The sequence below is a fragment of the Canis lupus genome, chromosome 6, assembly GCF_048164855.1.
Source record: "Canis lupus baileyi chromosome 6, mCanLup2.hap1, whole genome shotgun sequence".
Lineage (NCBI taxonomy): Eukaryota > Metazoa > Chordata > Mammalia > Carnivora > Canidae > Canis > Canis lupus.
In genome coordinates, this window is record NC_132843.1 from 17,835,537 (window position 1) to 17,858,410 (window position 22,874).

General features: G+C 41.9%; 1 long non-coding RNA gene and 1 pseudogene across 1 annotated transcript; both read right to left on the reverse strand.

The window, feature by feature from the left end:
* Positions 1 to 3,942: 3,942 nt before the first annotated feature.
* On the reverse strand, positions 3,943 to 22,611 carry LOC140634662 (large ribosomal subunit protein uL30-like; annotated as a pseudogene).
* Positions 8,247 to 15,747, reverse strand: LOC140634663 (uncharacterized). The gene is made up of 4 exons (XR_012032064.1): positions 15,367 to 15,747; positions 9,955 to 10,092; positions 9,460 to 9,858; positions 8,247 to 8,819 (listed from the first exon to the last, which is right to left on the reverse strand). It is a non-coding gene; the product is annotated as an uncharacterized lncRNA (long non-coding RNA).
* Positions 22,612 to 22,874: the final 263 nt, after the last annotated feature.

Genomic DNA, 22,874 nt, shown 5'->3' on the forward strand with positions numbered 1-22,874 from the left:
TTGTTTCTCCCTCTGCCTATGTCTCTGTGTCTCTCATGAATAAATGAATAAAATCTTTAAATAAACAAACAAACAAATAAAAATACATGTCACTGACAACCGTTTTCTTTCCCAAGGATAATTGCAATTTCAAAGATTACAAGGTGAGAAGCAAGGCTACACTCGGACTAGCGCTGGCTGCACACATTGCAGGCATCAGTTAAAGGTCTCAGGGAAACTATTTTATCTGCACAGGGATTACAAAGGAAGAAGGGGAAAGATAGGTTGATTTGGTGAATCCACTCTCTAGGTGGTCAAGACTCAGGCCAATACAAAGCTGTTGTGTTGAGTTTATCCCCAATGCCAATTGATGTATGTTGTTACAGTGACCTTCATAGGACCTTTCAAACAGTACCACAGAGGCTTCTTCTTTCTCTTTTATCTGTAAGGCCAGCCTTGTGTGAAGCCGGGCTGACCATGAAAAACTAAACATCCTTGTCAGATAGTAAATTCCACTAAAGTAGGATCTAGGCCCATCCTTCAGCATAAATTTTGAATGTTTAGTTCAGAACTCTGTACCTCATGGTCACTTAATAAATATTTGCTGACTTGTTGACACAATGCTCAGAAAAGAGGTGTCCGTGAAAATAAGCACGCACAGCATTTATCTGCAAGACCTTGGGCCAATTCTCTAGGCTTTTTGGATAACTGTTTCCTCATCTGTAAAAAATACAGTGCTAACATTTATTGGGTGCTAACCCTATACCAGGCATTGAGCTAAGCACTTAACAGTCATGATCTCATCGAGTCCTTGAAACATATCTACAGAGTACGAGCTATGCTCATGTTACTGATGGGAAGATCGGCGAAAAGAAGCTTCAGGCCTCTGAGCGGTTAAGTGGCAGAGTGACAACCTGAACACAGTAGTCTGGTTCTGGAGACCACAGTTTTACTCACTACCCCTGATGGAAATAACGAAGATGCCTGTCACTAATTCATTTGGTACTTACCCACCGTGTCTCTGGGGAGCATCTTCTGCTGTCGGCCCGTGGAGCTGTGGTGTGAATTTGGTGGAAGAAGAGGAACAGGGGCTCTTATTAGGAATGCTTTTGGCTGCAAATAACAGCACGTCCCACTAGCAGTGCCCTGCAGGCCGTCGGCTTTCTGTGAGTGGTGATTCTGCTGTGCAATCCTTGTGCATGAACCATCCATAGAATCTTTAGCTGGAGGGCTGTGCTTCCTCAGCTTCCATGTGAGTTCTGATTCTTCACTAGATCCACACAGGCCACCCACACGAGGCCTTTGTCTGCTTCCCACCTCCCCGTGCAAAATGCTTCCTCTCAGGTGGAGAATACAGATGCCCTCTGATTGCAGAATTGGAGCAGTCCTGGCTCTTCTTATAATAAAACTTCATTTCCTGTAATGCCTGCAGCCCATTTCTGTGAAACCGGGCCATGAGTAACTAACTGGAAGAGCAATGACTTGAGATTTAAAAAATTACTTTTGGTGGAACCCCCTGATAGTTCCCTTCATTATTTAAAATTAGCTTTTTTTTTTTTTTTTTTTTTCAGATGAGCAATTGAGATGAGGAGTATGGCGATTAAATGTTTGGCTACCACCACTTATGAGGGTCTATGTTTTTCATTACTATATTTTTTTTCTGTTAGGGGATACCCTGAAATGAGGTTAAAATGTTTTGGATACCCACACTTTTTTGCTATGTTTCTATTGCCAATGACAATGCTCTCACTGAGGCTCCCATCACCTGGTGGACATTGCCATAGTGTCCCAACTTGTCCCTCTATCTCTGATCCCTCTGATCTATTCTGTTCCCAGTCACCAAATTAATCTTTTTGAATTACTGTTTTCATCATGTCATTGCTCTGCTCATGAAACAGTGTGGTTCCTGTCTATCCCATGAATAAACTCCGGTATGTCCAGCCAGGCACTCCAATCCTCCACCGTCAGGCCCCTGGTCTCTCTCCTTCTTCCTTCATTCCCCAGTGAGAATTCATGTCTTCCATGAGGCAATTCTTTGCACTGCATGATCTACCTCCCCTCTATTCTTCACTTGGAGTTCTCCACTTTCCTTCTCTAGGTCCTTCTATTCAACCTATTGCCAAGGGCTCTCTTCATGTAGTCTCCTCTTCCCAGACTTGCCTTCCTCCTCCCTACTAATGGATATTCTGTTGTCCTTATTACCCTGAGACATTTTCACAACTTGTGAGGATTGAGCAAATGCTAGATGAGTTTATTACTTATGGCTCCAAGACTTGGCTCTACCATTCTCCCTATTTATTGTCCTCAGTAGATCGATGATGCTTGTTACAGTATAATGAACAACTTCAGGGATCGGTTTGTCAGATATATTTATGGGAGACTTTGTTAGTTGCCCTTCCAATGTCTCCCTTCTTCCTTACCAATGAGATCCCTATTTTATTCAGCATAATAATGTGCCCGGCTGTAGTGGTTTAATCTTAAATATAAGCAAATCGGGACACTCACTGCTCAGCTTCCATTACAGCCAAGAGTGGCTATGTGATACTGGACTGCCAAGTATGCTAGACATCTTTGAGAAGTGTTTTGTTTCCTCATAAAAAGCACAGTGTTTCAAGAGAAAACTCAGTAATATAGAACCTTTCACTTCTTCTTGCTTTACATATTCTTAGGATGTATGAGACCCATATCGAACATTTTGCAGTAGTAAGCAGTTGGACAAGAAGAACCTGGGTGGTTGGTGTCTTCGTTGAACTGGTGTGTCAATATGCAACTCTCAGCCTCCTGTATGTGAGATAGTCAAATCCCTTTAATACGTAAGCCACTGTTAGTTGGGTGTTCTATTACTTGCAGCTGACCTCATCCCTAACTTGTTCAACTTATATTTGTATTTCCAGAGCCCTAAACAATGCATGAATTTAACCAAATGTTTTGAACCAGTACAGGAGCTGATCTTGTCATATTTCAAAAAAAAGGAGATCTTCAGGAAGTTAGCATTGTGTGCATGCACATCTAGGTAGATTGCATTTATAAGAGAAATGAACTCTTTCAATGACAACTTTAAAATGTTAATTCATAGCTATAACAATCAATTCAATAATAGGACATTTGAGGAAGGAAAAACAAAGGAAACAGTAGAAAGTGCGCTAATCTTACTAACAGGAAAAAAAAGTGTGCTTTGGCTCACTTTTTAAAATAACCAAGTTTTTAGCTGTGAATAAGGTCCCACTAATATTTATCTCCACTCTTTCATTTTAGGTTTCCTTGTGAAAGCTTCCTTCAAAGCAATATTCTTGGCCTTCTTTCCTCTCTTACTCATTTCTTCCCATGAAAATAGTGAACTACTGTATAAGAAAATTTGGGAGAGACTTCTGGGCATACTCCAGCTAGCCTCTCCCTGGCTTTCCAGGCTCTGGTGGAGCAGCTTGACCTCTGGATGTAAATACCTCTGCTAATCCATGCAGTAAGTTTCACGGGTCTTGATCTGCCCCCACATAGGTGATGCCAGCAGTTTGAACGGACAAGTTCAAATCCAAGGGCATATATTAGGAAACTTGATTGTGGCTATTACTTGAACATAGCTCTCCAATGCAGATTTATTAGTAATTAAGTTGATATTTTGATCTCCATCAGCCTCTTCCTTGGGTCTACTGCTTAACTGGTTTCAAACACAGGAAGGGAAGAGTTTGTTGTTAATTGGTGACCTGGAATGCTGACTTAGAGCCACGGGGGTCTGGAATTCTTCTGGGATGCTTCTTATTTGAGTCTCAGAAAACTCAATCTTCTCATTTTTGAAATCATAATAACAATACTATTTCTGATTAGTTATTTATTAATTTAATCAGTGACTAATGAATATAATATATGCTATATTCATTTGCTGAATATACAGTGGTCAGCAAAAATAGACATGACTCTTTAATAAAAAAAATCAAATATAAAATTAAATTATTCTGAGTGCTACTAAAGAGAGGATCAGAAGGTCACCTTCCATGAAAACTGATAATAAGGGGATTTGATTTAATCGGGGAGATCAACAAAGGCTTTTTTGAGGAAGCAATTCTTAAACAGAGGAACAAATTGGTATTAACTAGTTGAAGGGAGACAGAAAGGATATTTTAGGTACATGCAAAGGCCCTGTGACAGGGAGGAGCATAGCAAGTACAAGGCAATTAAAAGAGTCCAGAACAGATGGAGGAGAAGGAAGACATAGGCAGAGGGAGAAGCAGGCTCCCTGCAGCGAGCCTGATGCAGGACTTGATCCCAGCATCCCAGGATCACTTCCCAAGCCAAAGGCAGATGCTCAACTTCTGAGCCACCCAGGCGCCCCGAGTTTGGTCTTTATCTTAAGAATGATGTTTTAACTCCCCAGGCCGTTGAGACTCCCAAAATTCCTGTCCTGCTTCTTGGTCTCTCAGCCGGACTCAGAACTTGAGGTACAACAGAATCAATGAGAGGGTTTGTTACAGGAGATTTCTGAGTCTTTCCCAATTATTTGTAGTTCTAACAAGAGAACTACAAGACCTACTGCTTCCTCAGTGCCCACACTTTGAGAACCACCGTTTCGGGAGAAAGGCAGCTTTAAATGGGCTTCCTTCCTCTCTGGGATGTCGGCAGCATGATTTCTCACTGCCTTGGTAGCTTCCCAATGTCCTTAAACTAATGTTTCTTTTCATGTGTTGTGTATGGTCAGAGAGAGGGCTGTTCTGAGCCACCTACTCTGCTGTTGCCAGAAGAAAATCTTCCAAACTAACAATGACGGCTAATACTTACAGAGAAAGTATTGTGTGTCACACTGTGGCTGGCATGGCTGTTGATTGTACAACTCTAGGGGGCATGATTCACACCGTGTTTTAGATGACTGGCGGCACAATATTGGTTGAGTTGTGCAGTGCAGCAGCCCGGTGTAGCTGAGTGCTGTGCCCTAAACTTCATATGTATTATTATTTCATTTATACCACAAACTTTCCGTTATCCTCAGTTGCAGATGAACAAATTGACACCTTGAATGAATCCCTTTCATTCTGTGGCTTGTCAACTGCTAAGACTATTTCTTGACATGTGGGAAACAAAGTTTGCACGAAGCCTTTGAACTTCCCACTATACCGATCTGTAAAATGGGCACAATAGTATTGCTTCTTTGCCTCAGAGCTGAGTGAATTAATGAAGCAGCGGACTGAAACTGCTGAGAGTTTTGGGGAGAAGAGAATTAACTTTCACCATCTCTACTCTGTTCAAGAAAGTGATTTTGTGACGAGGGTATAAACACTTCCAGTTGTTAAGCAAGCAAATGAAGACAAGCACCGAAGCAGAGCGACAGCCAAGGCAGGTGTTTCAAATAGCACTGCAGAGCGATGGTAAGAGGCAGTCACTTTTCAAATGGCACCCTGCTTTAAAAAGCAACAGTTTCACCCACTGAGGCGTGTAAGAACAAGTTTCTCCGCCTCCAGTTCTCCTCCTTCCCTTAAGGACAGCAGGTGTTCAATCCATTCCTTCTTTGGTTTCTTCTCCTTCCTCGGTGACTAAATACAAAGTGCTAATTTAAAAAGTAAGGACTTGGAGAGCGCCTAGATCCTCCAAGCATTGTTATTGCATTGTTATTACAGACCTTTTACTTAGAGGTCACAGGTTCAAATCTAGGCTGAGCAGTAGTGACTGCACATCTAATGGCTGGCCATCTGTGGGCTGTTTCACGATTCACGTGAGATAAATGGATGACCTCAGCTTGCCCACCAGGATTCATCAGAATGGGCCAGCCACTGGTTGGCACTTGGCACAGAGGCCATGACCTCAATTGGTGGCTTTAGCCCTCTGAGATTGCTTCCTAGAGAATGTGCACATGGGGCAAGGGAGAAAGGACATAAGTTGCTTGGGAGAGAGCAAGAGCCATTGTCTTATCTTTCTACCTTCTTGATTACAAAGGAGATGCGTCTTTTCAGACCTAGGGAAGGGATTGACTTCCTGGTTTGTCAGGACTTTATCCAGCAGAGGAGAGCAGACAGTTACCCGTGGTAAATGATGCAGGTGATGTACAGAGGAACACAGTTCTTGCTTTCTTGACTAAAAAGAGGAGTTGGACTGGAGAACACTCAGAAAGGGATATGACAGGGAAGAATAGGCAGGAAGCTCTAGAAAGGTAGAGACCTCCATTTCTTCTTTGCACATGGAAACAATCATGTAAGCCTCGGAGGCCCAGAGAAGCAAGCAGTAGGATGTCCTGTTGCTTCTCTTTTGCCTGATTGTCTCCCAGCTGGATCCATGCTCCCTGTAGCAAGGCCAGATCTCCATCTCCTGCTCTCATCATCTCCCACAGGGTCAATGTCAAAGACTAGTGTGGACACGGACACCCTCACCCTCTAGTAAGGTTATTGCCATTTCTGGGTCCAGGCAGTCCCAGACTAGTTTTGGCTCAGAAAACCAAAAAAGGGCAGTTGAGCTGTTGTTGTTATTTTCAATTTGAAAGTAGTCATTTATTAAATGATGAAATTACAAATAATAATCATGGTAAATATCTTAGGTCACCCTTCTAATAATCTTATTGATCTGGTCTTCCCTGTTGCCAGCATCTCCACCTTCTGCAAAATGGGTAGTCTTTTTCTTCATTCTCCTTCATGGAGAAGATAATTTGAAGAGCCATAAGAGGTTGTTTGCTTCTTTGAAACGTTTTCCAATAGTAGAGATCTCATGAATCCGATCCTTCGAGCAGATGATGCCATATTTACCAAGAGATCAAGTAATCAATGTGTTGCCTGTCAGGCAATTCACTTCTTGTTGATCTTGCCATAACCACGCTTGTAGATCAATTCATTCACTGACTTCAGGTTTGCCCCCCCCCCCATGCTATATATGGCTCCACAATCCTTAGCATGTTAACTGAAGTCTTGTTGAGCTGAACAAAGGTGCCACTGAAGATTTGTCGAGGGTGAAGAAGCTACAGCACCTTTTGAACCTTTGGCCTCACACCACTGATACTCTGACCTTGATGACAAATGCCAGTGTGGGTTCTGCAGGTACATAGAAGTTACCAGCTTTTCTTGCCACCCTCGCCACACGAATCTTTGTCCTGTACATTTGCCTATATTCTTTGCAGTAACGCTTTAACTTTTCACAGGTAAGCTTCCTCCTTGCCTTCTTTGGGCAAACATCTTTCTTAGACGTTTGGTCTTTCTTTAACTCTGTGAAATTCTTTTGCTTTTTCTTAAGTGTTTCTGGCACAGCAGGAACCTTCTTTTTCTTCCTTTCCATACCCTCTGTGGTTCTAGGCAGAAAAGAGGGGGAGCAGTTGAGTTTTAAGCTCCACTTGTTGTTTCCACTTGTCACATTATCCCTATTACCAAAGTCCTTGCCTGAATCCAAGGGCAATTTACTAATCACCAAGTCCTTTCCTGACCTTTGTTTGAGCCCGTGGATCTTTATCACACTGTCAATATAATATAATATGGTGGGATCTACATTGCAGTGTGTCAGCGTGTAACTGAAGCTGAGGCGGTCGTAGTCAAGAACATGGACTCTTCTGTCCAGCAGTCTGGTGGTGGAAGGGAAAGACAAAGTCATGGGGCAGGAGGCAGAGTCTGCAGGGTGGTTTGTGAGAACAAGGAAGAGTTCGTGCCTATCTTTTCAGTTTGAGAGATGGTGAAAAGGGAGAATAAAAAATGCACCAGGTAGAAGGGGAAGTCATTTCTAGCCAAGTGCCAAAGGTAGGTAGAAAGGAAAAGAATCAACCGCAAAGAAAGAAGAGGAATTCCTGGAAGTGGATCAGGGGGACATAAGGGTGCTATTATGGATATGCTTCAGATATGGAGAGGGAAACCCTGGCTCTTCATCAACGATGTGCTCTCTTTTCTTTGCACAGTAGACTCTTCACTGAGAGGTGACTGGGAACCTGAGGGATGTGCCAAAGATATGGGGGAAGGGATAGGTGGCCACACGGGGATAGAAGTAGAGGGCTGCCCTCCAGGCTGGGCTCTGGTGGATTTGCATCCTTATCTGTGTATAACTATGATCTTTAAAGCCATCCATAATGGCTTGGCTTTCAGTAATGCAGTGGGGGCCACTGCCCTATATTACAGAAGGTTTGACATGAAAATTGGAGAGAAAGCAGACCATAGAGAATTCTGCCCAATATATCATGGAATGGGAGAAAGAAAAGACCAAATGAGATTGTCGAAAAGTTTTCAAAGAACTTTACAAAAAAAGTTTTCTCTGCTTTAAGTCAAACAGCATGGAAAATAATAATATGGCGTTCAAGCTCCATGGTCTCTGTTGGGGGTGATGCTGGAAGAAAAAGAAAATGTGTTCTGTTGTTAGTCATATTTTAATTGGTCACAATGTGAGGCAAAAGTTCAAAACTAAATGCTGGAAATATCTCCCCTCTGGAACATTCAATTAAAATCTGTGGGGGGAAAAGCTTCAAAATGACAGCCAGAGAATAACAACAATAATAGCAAAAGTCCCCATTAACCTGGACTTGAGGGAGGCAGACTTGAAATGAGTCGTGTGTGTCTGTGTGTGTGTCCATGTGTGTGTGCACACAGGTGTCTGCGTGTGTCTGTATGTGTGTGTTTCAGGGGCATGGGCAGGGGGCTGGAGTGGTTATCTTGCCACTTCTAGCGAAGACTCAGCCTAGCCTAGGTGTTTAGCATTATGACTCCTTCAAGGGTGTTTTGCTCTGAGTGAAAGTGTGATGTGGACAGAATTCATCTTTGTCATCTGAAATCCTGCTTTTCCATACTCTTTCTTACCCTTCGAGGTTCCTGCTTCCAACCCTTAGGAATATTGAGTATCTTCTCTCATGCCTTCACTCAAAAAGGATTTGAAATGCATTCACACTAAGGTAAAAATAACTGAAGATAGAAAAGATCAGTTACTTATCTCAGGAGTATTAGCACTTTAATAATGCAGGTCTTAGGTAAAATAAATGTTACTGAACTCTGAAATAGCATCACACGGATAGAAGCCTATTCTGCTTATTTATAAAAGGCATTTTGAGACCATCCCACACTCCTGCCAGCAAGAAGCCTATGTGGGATAGCTTATAGAATTACTTGGATCCTAGAGGGATCTTAGAAATTTTAACATGCTGTATTGATTAAGATGATGTCAAAATCACCATAATAAAAACGGGGGATTATTATAGACAAAATGATCTATGAACTCTTTAGCATTTAACATTCCATTTGACAATTTCTTTTTGTCCTCAAAGGAGAAAGTCACATGCCTTACAGGAGAGGTTCAGGTGTGCACACATGTATGAGCATGTGCACATCTGTGCCCCAAATCACTGTGCAGCACACATTCCACCCGAAGCCCCATGCACTTATGAATTCACTTGGTCCTCAAAGCCACCTCATGAAGAAGGTTCTATTATCTCAACATTACAAAAAAAAGGGAGCCAAGACAACTTGAGTGAGTTGCCCAAGTACATGCGATATGCAGATGGCGGAACTGGGATATGAACTCATAGATTCAACAAGGGGACAATACCTGGGCTCTAACCAATCTGTAAACTGGCTTTGAAAAACTTGGGATGAACTTCACAGAAGCAGCTGTTTCTGAATAGGTGTTGAAGAATGAGTTTTTTGGGTTGGGTTGGGAAAGGTAGAGTCTCGTCAGTCTTCCACATGCATGACACAGCATGGTAGAGCTGGGGAATGCGGTAGGTCAGCAAGGAGAGCAGCATAGGAGGCACACAAAGGGTGGCCATGCATCCCCACTAGCCCATGGTGGTCTGGGTGTTCATCTCTTTTCCCGGCATAATTGCAAATGGCACTTGCTTTTACTCTCAAAAAAATCGGGGTTGGGTGATGCTTCCTGGTGCCCTCACCTACGGGGGTCTGTTCCTGTAGAACCTTGAAGGGCATGCTGCAGAGGTTGGATTTTATTCTGTGGAGTGGAAAGACATGGTTGATGGCCAGAATTGGTTGGAGAAAGGACAAGAGACATAACGGAGACCCATCCTTGTGGTACTAAAGGACTTACTTTGTAGGATTATGGAGAAAATGAAATTAAGTAGGTTGAGAACAGCATGGGATGTATCAAATGCTCAGCACATACTCAGTAAGTGGGGTCTGCAAGCTTTCAGATGGGCAGGTCCAGGGTAAAAATGGTGAATACAGCCTGAAAAATAGAATCCAAGGAGCACCTTGAGATAGTCTGGAGGTGGGGAGGTAACATGAGGTATGAAGATTTCCCTAGACCCCGATTTTGGAATTTTAAGAGTTCAGCACACTCAGCTGAGGGCTGTTACACTGGATGCTTATTCAACCTCATTCTGGCAGAAGGAGAAAAAAAAAAAAAAGCCCAACAACTGAAAGCCCACATTTTAATGCTCACAGCTGGGAATCTGGTCAGGGTCATGTTACCAATATAAACAGCGCAAAGCCAGCAGTCTAATACTAATATCTAATAGATCGAGTATCACACATCAGCATCACACATCAAACACAGCCTGCTTTTGAAGCAGATATCAAATAATGTTTCCACTCTTGATTATGTTCCCTTTGTTCTAAGGCAGTAAAAAAGAAATGAGTGAAGAGTCCCTGGTCACATTATTTGGGGAGTTGGTAACAGCAGGCCAAACAGTGAGTAAGGAAAAATATTTATTTATTAAGCACCATCAGTGCACCAGGGACACGGTATATAACATTACATTAACCCTGCCAACAGTCTTAGGAGTAGGGATCATTATGCCCATTTTATGGGTGGAGAAGCTGTGTCCAGAGATCAAAGAGTGGACAGTTATACCAGCAGTAAGTACTAGAGCTAGGATCTAAATACAAGCACTTCATAAGAGCTGCCACATTTTTTGGTAAGGAGTATACCACCATGACATCAAAATGTGTAACGAGAGATAATTTCATACTTTCAGGTTCCTGACATTGGGGCTGCTTATGGCTTATCTTCAATTGTTAGGAGGGACATAGGCACCATGAATTAAAAATGTTGAGCAAGGAGCAGTGAACCCAAAGAGGAATGGCTAAGGTGGAAAATCTAGAGAAAGTCAGATAGTAAATACGTAAGTGATGAGAGCGTAATGAAGATTGGTAGTACTATGGAGAAAAATAAAACTGAAAAGGGTTAGAGAGTTTGGGAAGAAACTTGGTTTTACTTGAAATTAATAAATAGGGGCATCCCTGGGTGGCTTAGTGGTTTAGCGCCTCCTTTGGCCCAGCGCATGATCCTGGAGACCTGGGATCGAGTACCACGTCAGGCTCCCTGCATGGAGCCTGCCTCTCCCTCTGCCTGTGTCTCTGCCTCTCTCTCTCTCTCTCTCTCTTTCTCTGTGTCTCTTATGAATAAGTAAATAAAATTTTAAAAAGAAGTTAATTAATAGTAGAAACAGTAAGTGAATATATGGTGTCCCCCTGACATCTTGCAGCCCTGGAACCTCAAGGATGATATAAAGTGGGTTTGAATTCTGCTTCTTGCAAGCTGTCTGATCTTGGGCAATGTGTATAACCCTTTGTTTCCTCGGCTATTCCGGGGAAATAACAGTATCCACCCCATGGGGTTGTTGTTAGGGTTGGATGAGGGTTAGATGAGTTCCTGCATGTCCATACTCCAAGTACTCGGCATATGTGGTATACTTTTGAAGAGCACTGGCCTTCATTGCCAGCTTCTAGGAGTGACATCAGTGGCCCACCTGCAGCTCTGGTTGTTACTTTATCATGGCTTTAGAAGTGGATGTCCCTTTGCCTCGTCATTTGTCCACATTTGGAACTCATTTGAACTTGACTTTGACTCAGAGTCTCCTCTTCCTATGTCTTTAGCTCTCTAGTTGGTTTGCTCCCCCTCTGCGTGCCATGATTATTTGGAACCCTTCTCTTCCAGCCATCCTACTTCTTACTCTGGTCTTAGAGCATCCAGGAACACATTTACACACACTTCACAAACTCTACACACATCAAACATAACTATCCCTTCCCTTCTGAGAAACCATAAGGAATCAGAAAGGAATTCCCTCAAGTTCTTGCCACTAGGTCTATAAACCCCCCTGAATCTGTCCATCTTTCTTCTTTACCCCCTGTGAAGTCCAGGCAAGTGTGCCTCGGGTTGAGGACAGTCCCCGCACTGTGCTCTGCATACCATACTCTTACTTCTGACAAACCTTAGACTACCACTTCTGGTTTTCAACCTATTTCCTTTCCAGGATTATTCCTATATACAAGTTCAAATTTAAACATCTCCCCCATTTATCTTTGTCTTCTTGTTTTCCAATAAACAGCGCAGCATCCATGTCAATGCTTGACCTCTCCAATCTTGCCTCCACCTCAGCACTTGACCCAACTGCCCTGGCAAAGTCATCAATGACTTGCATTTTGCTAATTCCAATGGATACTGTTTGGTAGCAACCAACCTACGTGACCACTCTTTCTATCCAGAAAACATGCCTTCCTTGAAGCTGGTTTCCTGATCTTCCTCCTACTTCTCTGGTTATTACTCAGTCCTCTTTGCCAGTTCATCTGCTCCCTCAGGAAATTTTTTTTAAAGATTTTAAAAATTTATTTATGAGAGACACAGAGAGAGACAGAGACAGAGGCAGATGCAGAGGGAGAAGCAGGCTCCATGCAGGAAGCCCAATGTGGGACTCGATCCTGGGACCACAGGATCATAACCTGAGCCGAAGGCAGATGCTCAACCGCTGAGCCACGCAGGCATCCCTCACTCAGGAAATGTTTAATTTTTTATTCTGTCCACTTCTCTCTGCCTCCATGGCTACTACCTCAAGACAAAGCATTGACTTCTTCCACCTTGACTGTTCAACAGGCTTCTGAATACTCTTAATAGGACCTCTCTTCAGATGCCTGTACTTTAGTGATGACCCTCATATCTGAACTCTTTTACTAGCCTCCTTGTTCACCTAGAATAAAATACTGTCATAGTAATGATCCTCATCATGGCCCAGAAACCTCTGCATGTTCTCCATGGCCCCCTTCTTCAGTTTCATCTTGTATCCTTTGATGCATCACTTTCTGCTCCTGACACACTGGCTTCCTTCTTGTTCCTCAAGTAATCATGTTTTGTTTTGTTTTTTTTCCCCAGCATCAAGACCTTTGAGTGAGCTCATCCCTTGGTCTGAATGCTTCTGCCCCATTCTTTGCTAAATTCCTGTTTATCCTTCAGGAACAGAACTTCCTTAAGAAAGTTTTCCAGAATGTCAGTGAACTAGGTTGAGTCTTTCTATTATAGGCTCTTTTGGTACCTTGTACTTCTCCTTCATAATAGTTATTATGATGGACTGCTTGTGTAGTTTGGGGTCTAACCCCTCCTCTCTGATGTTTGTAAGTCCATTAAGATGTATTCCAGCATCTCTGTTTTCCCACAGTGCTCCTAGCATCTAGAACAGTGCCTGGACCATGTGGAATAAATGAATGAGAGGAAAAATCAACTTCAGTTTTCAAAACCATTATTTCCAAGGTAGACCTGTGAAGCTGTTGTACATAATATCCAGGTACTTCTAAGGGTCAAACTCAGAGCTCCTGCCTTCCCTAAGCACTTCATCATCTCAATTCCCTTTTTCCATTGGTTTCAGGACTCTATCCAGATATCTACTACCACCACCACTTCTTTAAGCCCTGTTTTGAGTATTTCCTTCCCAAACCCTCTCTGGTTCTCATCTTCTCCATTTCAGCTACTGGTGTCACCATTTCCTTTACTTCTTTAAAGTCAAAAGTAGGAAGCTGGGATCCCTGGGTGGCGCAGCGGTTTGGCGCCTGCCTTTGGCCCAGGGCGTGATCCTGGAGACCCGGGATCGAATCCCACATCGGGCTCCCGGTGCATGGAGCCTGCTTCTCCCTCTGCCTGTGTCTCTGCCTCTCTCTCTCTCTCTCTGTGACTATCATAAGTAAATAAATAAAAATTAAAAAAAAAAAGATTAAAAAAAAAAAAGTAGGAAGCTTTAAAAAGAGCATTTAGAGTTCTTCTTTTTTTAAAAGATACTATTTATTTATTTTGAAAGAGAGAGAGAGGAGGGGGAGGGGCAGAGGCAGAGGGAGAGAAGGAATCTCAAGCATTCTCCTACTAAGGGCAGAGCCTGATGCAGGGTTTGATTGCATGACCCTAAGATCATGACCTGAGCCAAAATCAAGAATCAGAGTCTCAACTAACTGAGCCACATAGGCACGCCTAATGTTATATATATATATATATTTTTTTTTTGGTTATAGAGGTATTATATGTTAGTATTATATAAGTTATATAATACAGAAGTATTATATGTTCAGAAATTTGAAAAGTGTATTTATAAAAAAAAAAAAAACAAGAAAACAAAAATCACCTGTCTGACCAGCAAATTGTAACTATTTTGGTATATACTATTTCCAACTTTTTCTATGCATATACATATGTTATTTTTGAAGTGTGGCTGGGTGCTGCCTTCCTTTTTAAATTAACATTTATATTATGGGAATTTTCAAAATAGAACTATATGATTAATCCTTATTAACATGTCGTTATTTTTGTTTTATCTAATTGTCTTTATTTTTGAGTATTGTAAAACAAATATCCTATAACACTTCTGTGTGTATCTCTAACACTAAAAGCTTTTTATTTTATTTTATTTTTTACTAAAAGCTTTTTAAAACCATAACTGAACTGTCATTATCATACCTGACAAAATTAACAACAAATACTCAATTTCATCTCATTAGATGATGTTTGGTTTTCTCTGATTGTTTTAAAAATATATTTTTACAAGTAGCCTAGTTTGAATTAGAATCCAAAATCCACGTATTGTTTATATCCACAGATTTTTTTTAAAATTTTTATCTATTTATGATAGCCACACACAGAGAGAGAGAGAGAGAGAGAGGCTGAGACATAGGCAGAGGGAGAAGCAGGCTCCATGCGCCGGGAGCCCGATGTGGGATTCAATCCCGGGCCTCCAGGATCGCGCCCTGGGACAAAGGCAGGCACCAAACCGCTGCGCCACCCAGGGATCCCTATATCCACAGATTTTTAAAAAGTAGAAACATATTTTGCAACCTGCTTATGATCTACTTTTTAAATTTAAGAATATGTTATGCACATTTTCCCATATATTAAAGATTTTTCTTCACTGATTCTAATATTTATACAATATTCCGTACTTTTCATATCTAACATATTATTTTTGGACATGTAGATTATTTTCAATTATATCACCTATGAGTAAGGTTTTGATGTATATACATGAGACATGACTCATGAGAAGTAGAGAAAAACCTAGGCTCATGATGAATAAAAATACTTATAATGTTTTTATATTGCCAATTGCTCTCCAGAGAAGGTATACCATTTACTTTCCCATAAATAGTGTATTCCTTGAAGACACTAGGTATAATTGAACAATTATCATATTTTTACCCAAATTAATAGGCAAAAATAATATCTTAGTTTTTTTATTTTGCATACCTTAGTGTGGGTATATATGGCTTCACAAGTTCAGTAGACTTTCAGATTTCTGTGGAAATGTTCCTATTCATGTTCTTTGTTCATTTTTCTAATTTGTTCTATTTTACTATTGATTTGTGAGGCTTTCTTTTTCTTTTCTTTGGTAAATTTTACTGAGGTTATGCTATGAATGTGGCAAGTCTCGTGTTTTTGGAGCTTGTTGTTTGCCCTTCTGGAATTATGTTTTATTTTACCCTGTCATACATATCCTTAGCCAACCCTAATTTATAATTTCTTAATGTGTCAATTCCTCTTTCAAATCACAATGCTGTGACTCTAACCGAACTTAATCAATAGTGCTTCCCTCTGATTTTTTTTTTAGAAGCTCCATTCTCTTTTCTAGTTCATTGTGAAGGTTGCTGCCTAATGAATATTTCTGTAGCCACTCCTCCATCCATGACTCAACAATGGCTTTTTATTGCATAGCAGATGAAACCTAAACTCCTCAGCCCAGTGTTTGCTAACATCCACAGTTTGACTTAAATTCTCTTTTCTAAATGTATTTCCAATTCATTTTGCACAAGAGCCATCCGTGGCAGCCTGAACAATGTTCTCACTCTTCCCACCAGCAACTCTTCTGATCATGTCCTTGCTCATCCTCCTTTCAAAGTTCACTGTAGTCCAAATCTTTCCATCTTCAAGTTCCGTCCTTCAGTCCAATCTACTCTGTGAAGTCTGTTGGGAGTTGCCTCAGCCCAGGGATCTCTTCTTCCTCTCTTTCCAAATACTTACAGTTAGCTCCATATGTCTTTTAGCATCTCCTAGTTGCTCAACTATTTAATTTTGGTTTTCTCAAAAAAAAAAAAAGTGTGATTCCTTTTTTTAAGAGCAGGTGCTGTGTCATCTTGTTTTGATTCTTCTGTGGTTCATGCACTTGACCCAGGTCTGGACATCTATTAGCACCAAATTCATGATGACTTGACTCTACAGGGGAGGATGCTGCTACTCACATGCCAAGGGCAGAACAAGTGCTGAAATCATTTGCCCTGATAGTGATAAAAATGGTCACAGAACATCTATGATCTTTAACCATGCCTTCATTTTGGCTCGTTTCATACAGTTAACCATGAGCGATTGAGGTACAACTTCATTCAGCAGGAGTGGGATGGAATTTTCATTTGCATCAAAGCTAACAGACTTACTGAGAGCAATTTAGTGATCTCAGTGGATGGACTCATTGTATGGAAAAGTAACCAATGGATGGAGAGTGTCCCCATCTTAGCCAGGGATGGGAAAACATAAGATCCAATCTGTTTCTTTAAAAAAACTAAATGATAAACTCAAGATGATGTTCACAGAAACTGTATTTCCCTTGTTAGGAAAAAAAAAAAGACAGATGAGCTCAATCCTCATGTGGTACAAGTTAAACACGCAGGTGAAAAAGAGAATCCATTTGTTTATGCTCACATTGGAGGAGAACATTGAAAGTCAAAGGTGTATGTCCAGTGGTTTTTGCAAAGAGGTGCCTCCTGGGGACCATGACAATCAATGTCATTCATGGAAAGTCACTGACTTTGCTATAGAGAAGGACAAATCATCTCTCACAAGATGTGCTTTTCAAGATTCCATGAGAACTCTACTTCTGGAAATGTCTGAATTAGAACAAATTTGAAGGAGTCTAAGTCTAAATACAGACTTAAAGTATGAGATAATTGCCCTGGCTGTGCGGCAGGTTTTCAAAGAAATTTTTCGAATGACATGTTTTATCAGAGTATATGTTTTGTTCACTGATGTATCTGATGCACTTTAAAAAGTCCTTGGCAATTAGTAGGTGCCCAATAAATATTTTTTTAGTTTAGTTTAGTTAAGGTATTCTTAAATTCTTGGTCCTATGATTGGGTGGGTCCATGTGCATATGTATATCGATGTAGAGAAATAAAAAGAAAAACTATGTGCTTGCTCCCTGTGCTTTAATGTCCTGAATAATAACATATATTGATAATAATAATGGTGGTTTTCAACTTAAAAAGTCCTTTCGCCACCCATCCACTCATTCATTGGATATTTATTGGGCACCGATTATGTATCAGGCACTGTCTATATGTGCTTACAATCTAGGAAAAATAGGCAAATAAACAGACCAATACAAAACACGTGTTAGATACAGTGGTAATCAAAAGGGGCTTGGGGCACTTGGGTGGCTCAGTGGTTGAGCATCTGCCTTCAGCTCAGGTTGTGATCCTGGGGTCCTAGGATCAAGTCCCACATGAATAAATAAATGAAATCTTTAAAAAAATAAAATTAAAAAAAGGGGGGGGGGGCTTAAGAAGGACAGTCATGCCAGTCACAGGGGCTCAGGGATGGTTTCCTACAGAAAATATGTGCAGGCTGGGACTGGAGGCGGGAGGTCCCACTCAAAGGACTGGCCCAGAAGGAAAAGGAAAGAGATATGCCTGCTCTAATGCCTGTCTGAAGAAGATCCTCATCCTGCTCTTCCTCAAGCATCTTCCATCACCTGCTCTCAACCAGTGGCTAGATGGAGCTGGTCTGCCATGGGATGAGTGGATCCCAAATAAACTGTTGACACCCTTGCTGATGTGGCACTCCCAGCCCTGAGCAGGTGGGGGTCACCTGATGTGTGTCATTCTTTATGTAAGCAGTCTGTCATCAACTCCCCACCAGTGTCTTGCTGAAAGCCCAGTCCAACAGCCATGGCCCTTGGGACTCTGCTGCATGCTGTGAGAAGTGCCATGGCCCCTGCCCAACCATCACTCCCTGGGCTCTGGTCACCCTGCTGCTGTCACTTCCTTAAATATAATCATTTGCTCTCTGCCACAGTCTCCTGAGTGATTGCAAGCACGCCAATGTCACTAGGAGGACTCCCATCCTTTTCTCTATTTCTGGAAGAATGGGGGAGAATGATATACTGTGTATAGCTCATTCTCCTGACCTCAAGGGGCCTGGGGTCCTTTCCTGGGCTCCTCTCCTCTTGGGGGCCAGTTGAGGCTCTCTGATTCCCTCTTGTTTCAGCTTCCATCTAGAGGAACAACTCCATGAATACTGTATGTGGGCTCTGATTTACTGTCTGTGGAATCAGGAATGTGTAATAGTGAAGGCCATTAGTTAGTAATTATTGACTCTGTGCCAAGGATTTTGCAATCATGATCTCTAATGCTGTCAATAACCCTGCAAAGTAATTATCAGTATTAGATGAGAAAACTGAGACTCAAAGAAGTTTTGTAATGTTCCCAAAGTCATAATAAGGTGTAGACTTAGGGCTCAAATTCTGGTGCATCTCTCTTCAAAGCTATGGTCTTTCTTGAATGTCATGCGACTACCCATCCACCCCATCATACTCCTAATGCCTTGTTCACCACATAATCCTCCAAATGGAAACTTCCACTTTCTATGCCATCCATCTTCCTATAGTGGCAGGAAACAGGTTTCTATCTCCAGATTGTCTCATACAGACCCTGACACACAGTGCCTACATCTCCAGGACACTGGGGCACACTTTTTCATGGTCAGCTTCTTCTCCCACCTCCTAACTCTTAGAAACAGTGACAGATTGCAGCTTTGTAGTGCCTTTAAGCCTTTGAGTTTATTATTAAATGGTTGTGATATTCTAGCCACTAGGAATGTAAAGAGACAAATCCTGCCCTCAAGTCCAGGATAAGAGCCAGACTCAAGGTCAAATAATGGCAATGTGATATCAAAAATGCAACCATTGGATTATATCTAAGTGACAGTGATGAGAGAGGCAAGGTTAAGGAGTCTGGGAGAATTTATTAGGAAGGTGATGCTTAGGTGGCCCATGAGGTATGAGTAGGAGTTTGACGGGCACAAAAGGGAGGGACAGGACATCGGAGATGGAGGGAGTTAGACTCACTCTTAGGGTCCTATCTTGGCTTGGCCAACCTCATTTGCACCTTCAAGGATAAGACATCTGGCCCCTCTAGATCTCAGTCTTTCCTTTACAGGAAAGGTATGTTGTGGAAGCTACCAACAGACTTTCAATCCTTTCTAGATGAATGTGTGATGCTACAGCAGAAAAACTTGGGGGAGTGTTCTTGTTTACTCAGATGAGCATGAAATTCCTTAGCCTTAACGCTCTCTGCAGTGGGAAGGGCATCTGCCCTTTCAAGTCTCTGGACGTCCGTTCAGTAAATGAGCTGCTTGAGTGGCAGTGGGATTGAGTCATAGCTGGCCATTGCCATTGATTCTGCACCAGGGGCACCCAGGCAACCCAGCAGCCAGTGAGGGGAAAAGAGGACAAGTTGTCTTTTCCTTTCTTCCTCTGTTACAGGGATTCTGGTAATGATGAATGTGAGAAATGCAGCAAACCAAAAGGAAGCATAATTTAATGTTTTCAAGTAAGATTTATGTATCTAATTACAAGAGTAACACATATCCTTTGTAGGAAAAGTTGAAAAGTAGCGGGGAAGAAAATAGTACTAGTCAGGTCAGTTCTTTACTAAGAACTAGTTTTGTTACTATTCTGTTCTTCATGCATGAGTTTTTGAAAACTAGACAGAGAATAATAGTGTGCTCCATATACTCTCTGTAGCCTATCTTTTTCACCTACTAGTGTGATGAAACATAGCCTGAGTACTCATCTGGTGTATTATTTTTAATGGCTTCATAATATGCTTTACACTATATGACTTATCCATGATTTATTTGAGCAGTCTTCTATCACTGAGTGTGGAGATTATTTTTGAAATCTTCTCAACTATAAACAACATTGTGATGAACATCTTGTGGCTATGTCTTTGTGCACGTAAATAATGACTCTAAATCCAGGAAGGGTGTTAATCAGGCAGACTGGATTTAGAAATAAGCCTTCTGTGAGGCTGTGTAGACAGCAGCTTTGTTTAGAAGGAGTTGCCTCCCCAGGTGTCTGGCCAACCAGAGACCTCACGGTGGGATGGTACCATCAGAGGAAGAGAGGGTCCTTAGCAATTTTTCATGGCACCAGGCTTCTGGTCAGTACTTTGGGAAATTAAAAATAGACCCCCACCCAGGCTGTATATTTGGTCTAAAGGGTACTGTGGGTGGATTCTGGAATTGGTTCTTGAGGGACAGAGCAAAGCACAGTCCTCTGGGATGTGTACACCAGGTAGAGAAAGGGCCTTGAAAGTGCTATGTGGAGAGGGATTCTCAGCAGGCCAGGCTCAGCTAAGTGACCTCAGAGGTCCTTCCCATCTGGAATTCTGATGATTAGTGGAGCTGGTTTTGCAGTGTGACCAGACTCAGAACACAAACATTTAACAACTAAAGTAGCCCCTGTGGAGTTATAGACATGTCTTTCTTCTCTACGCTTTCAGCCTGAAACCCACCTCTGTTCTCTCTGATGTTTGGGGTGGGCTGCGTCCCTTCCTCAGTCTCCTTGGCTATGAGAAGCTCTGTCTTCCCACAGTAACTATAGAAGCACATTCTAGAGCCCACTCTGCCCAAGTGCTAGATCTCCCTCCTAGAGTCCTGCCAGGTTGCAAAGAAAGGGATGAATTCTACACCCTGCCGCCACCATCTTTTGTTAACAGGCTTCCCATATAACTGGGACACTTAGGAGGGGTTCATAGTCTTCCTGCTTCTCTTTGGAGGCTTGATAACAGGGTCCTCAGGTTTATGGGAGGGTTTTGTTCGCTTTCACTTGGAATGAAAACATTTGGCCCCATAGGGACACAAATGAGGGTTGCTACAGGCCTGGCCTGCATTTGGCCAAAATCTCATTCAACACACATTCATTATTAGAATGGGATACATTCATCTGCCCATCAATAAAATCTTTGAAGGCAAGAATTCTTATCTAACTTGTTTACAGCTATATCTTCAGGCAGGATTAATATTTATTGAATGAATGAATGAATGAAGTACCCACTATGGCAAGGTACTGTGCTAAATGCCAGGAAAGCAACATGGTCTCATGGAAAGGCCATTGGATTTGCAGCCGTATAGTTGTGGGTTCCAATCTACATTCTGGCCTCCATTTCCTCTTCTGAAAAATGGGACTCACGATGCCCACCTCTTATGGAGGTTGCAGTGATTAAATCTGTTGGTCAGATGCCTAGCCCAGCACCAAGACGCAGCAGGTCCTGAGTCCTTATCGTGCTTCTCCTTCTGTGCATTCTGGATGGTGTGTCTCCCTGAGGACCGAGCCAGGCTGGGAAGATGCTGGAGAAGGGAGGGCTGGCTGTTTCTGTTCTGCTGTCGCTCCCCTGTACCTGGTGGAGGAAACTGGCTGTGCCTACACTAAGTCATCAATCTCTTTTCCGGCCCCACACCTGGAACTGGGAACTGGAAAGCATCCGCTCCAGCGGCAGCTGGTTCATCTTACAGCTACAGCCCAGACACACAGAGAATTCAGAAAAGAGAGGAGAAGGAGATTTTTGTCCCTCTCCATGAAAAAAGAGTGAAGCCTCACTTTTATTATGTACACTGGCACATCGGCTTGGCAACTGATGGAGTCCTTTTATGGCATTGCTTTGCATAAGACCGCATGATTCCAACTTACAGTACATCAGAGTTTGATTATATTTAAAAGTCAAACATGGAAGATGCCCATTGTCCACAGCAGAGAAGAAGGATAAGCAGCGGCATGAATCATGATTCTTTGTACACTTACATTCCCCAAACTAATTGCTTATATGCTTAAATAAAAGGCTCCACGTTGAGTACCAGTCATTAGCAAATGCAAGCTGATTACATTTCAGAAGCATGTCTGAACTTCCTAAGCCTTATATTTCACACCAGAAACCTATGCTGAAATATTTTCATGTGGTAACACTTTTGATGCAGGCAAAATAATTTAAACAAACAATTAGCCTTGAGAATAAAAGTGTACACAAAAGCACAATTAATGAATTTACTAATTGTTCTTCCCTGCTGTGGACATTGCTCAAAGTTGAATTTTAAGCTATTATATAAATATAAACTACTGTACCAAGCCACAAAACTGGATGACTCACCATCAGTCATTAACGTTGCCTTAAAAACAAACTTGAGCTCTTGGAGAGAAAATGTGTTCACCTAGGCAGACATTATTTTGAAAATAAAGCAAGTCTTAGATGATAAACTGTTCTTTGAGTCTTTGGGAAAAACACACACACACACACACACACACACACAAGAGATTTGTGGGTTTTAATGCCCCATATAAAGATCAGACAGGCAATATTTACCTTATTTGAAATTCTCCATTAGCTGAATAAGAATGAATTTGGTCTGTCCTGCCCATGTGGTCAAGTGAGTCTGCCGTCCCTCTCCCTCACGTTTCTGACTGAAATGGAATCAAAATGTGAACTCAAGTGCCTTTTGTGTTTGATATTCTCTATATGAGATCGGAGGCAGCGTCTTCCTCCTCCCCATCTTTTCCTTTTCAAAATCATCTTTTCCTTCTCCTTTAATTCCCAGAGAAACAATGTTTTCTAGATTTGCCTCGAAGGCTGCAAGCTCTAGAAACTGTAAAACAGAGGTTGTTCTCATGTTTTCCCAGCCCGGGAACAAAAGTGGGAGAAAGGAACAGAGGG